Here is a 2,107-nt window from a genome sequence, read left to right on the forward strand (position 1 = left end):
CATTACACTAAGTAAAATAAGCTAGTCATAGAAAGACAAATACCATATGATCTCACTTATATGTGGAATATAATGAAGAAAATAAACTGACAAGCAAAATAGAAACAGAAGGATGGACACATGGAACAGACTGATAGCTGTCACAGTGGGGAGGAAGGGAGGAACCAGATGAAAGGAGGTGATGGGATTCACCAAAGAACATATATGCATAACTCATAAGCACAGACAACAGTGTAGTGCTAGCCAGAGAGAAGGGAGTGTAGGGACTGGGTAGAGATGGGCAAAGGGGAGGAAAATGGGAACATCTGTGACAGTGTCAACAATAAAAATAAAAATTTAGTGGCATATATTACTCATAATAATACTCTCCTACAAAGAAAAATATGTATTGGCAAAATAATACTGACAGAATAATAATCAACAAATTCGGGCATTCTATTAGTAGGGTGCAAATTCAGTAACAATGCAACTATGTACCATCTGCATAAAAATGCAACTAGGGAAATGTAAGAATGTTCACTTTGAAGTGTGTGTGTTTGTATCTATCACATTCTCTAAATTTTATAGGAATAAACATTTTTATTTATCTATTCATATAGTATTTAAGATAAATATCTTACAAGAGGTTTTAATATAATCAGTATCAGTTTAAATTTGTTTTCCAAATATAACACATTTCAGTATGAGTACATTTATCAAAATCAGCAAAAATGAAGATTTCAGAAAATGGTTGCTTACTTCTGACTTCACAAGAATCTTATAGGGCTGATTTGCAGCTTGGATTGTAGAATCATTTTCTTGTAAAGAAAAAAAAATCAATTTCATTATTCTTTATTTGATAAAGTATATGTTCATACATAGCTGCAGACTCCAATGGTTCAATTCCATAACTGACATTCTCCAACTGCAATAATCCTCTGAATATTTAAACAGATAAAAAATAAATGATAGTAATTAATACAGATTTCCACTGAGCACTATAAGTTAAAACTAAGTAAAAACATTTTATAGAAACTTTATAGTGGCCTTTATGGTCTAATTTAATCTAAGAATAGTCCCAGTTTACTCAAATTAACTTCAATCCAATCTTACACCTTCTGTCTATATGGCATTTATGAGTCACTGTGGTTCTAGGTGGTTTATAAATGTGAATATTCTTTATACTAGTGGGTTTTTGGTAAATAAATTTTATGACTGTAAGCCAGGATAGAGACAAAAATATATTAAAAATGATAAGAGGAGGACAAGGAAAAATATATATATATGAGAAGAAACACAATCAAAGCCTATATTTTCTTTGCATTCACTCTACAATTCAAGGGATTTCTAAAAATTAAAGTGTTACATGAGATAGTTTATCATGCACATCTCTAGAATATGCCATTACCTGAGTCCAGAACAGGTGCTAAGTGTCACAGCTGATTTTGGAATCTCTGCAGCATATCCTTGATAATAGCAATGGCCCTAAATGGGAATAAATAAAGTCATGTTCATAAATGATTTGTACATAAAGTTTTATCCTCACTTCCTAGACCTGAAATGTGCAGATTTAGCCACTAACCAATATTATTCACCAGATATTCCATTCCCTTTTTATCTACCTATAATGTTTTCCTCCTAACTCTCTTCCGTCTATGAATCCTCCAAAAAAATCCTTGCTATCATTCTAACTTCTATAATTTTGACAGAAGCTCTTATAATCAAAGGACATATAAAGAGTTTCCCAAACAAGAAAAAGCTAAAGGAGTTTGTAACCACCAAACCAATATTAAATGAAATGTAGGGTTCTACTAAAGAAGAAAAAAAAAACAAAAAATAAAACAATAAAATTGCTATAAGTACATATCTATCAATAATTTAAGTTAAAAAGCAAAATAAATTAACAATCAGAACAGAAACAGAAAAAAAAACCTTAATGTAAGCTATAGGATTTAATAAAAATATATCAATATGGGCCCATAAATTATAACCCAAACAACATACTAATACAAGATGTTAATAATAGAGTAACTAAGGGGTTGGGAGGGTGTAGGGGAACTTTTTAACACTTTCCACTTCACCTTTCTTAAAGATGAACTCCTGAGAAAAACAAGGTCTATTAATATTT

General features: G+C 30.9%; 1 long non-coding RNA gene across 1 annotated transcript; it reads right to left on the bottom strand.

The window, feature by feature from the left end:
- Positions 1–738: 738 nt before the first annotated feature.
- LOC118497419 lies at positions 739–1,465 on the bottom strand. The gene is made up of 2 exons (XR_004899944.1): positions 1,388–1,465; positions 739–917 (listed from the first exon to the last, which is right to left on the bottom strand). It is a non-coding gene; the product is annotated as an uncharacterized LOC118497419 (long non-coding RNA).
- Between the last annotated feature and the right edge of the window lie 642 nt (positions 1,466–2,107).

Source organism: Phyllostomus discolor, chromosome 11 (assembly GCF_004126475.2).
Source record: "Phyllostomus discolor isolate MPI-MPIP mPhyDis1 chromosome 11, mPhyDis1.pri.v3, whole genome shotgun sequence".
NCBI classification, from domain to species: Eukaryota; Metazoa; Chordata; class Mammalia; order Chiroptera; family Phyllostomidae; genus Phyllostomus; species Phyllostomus discolor.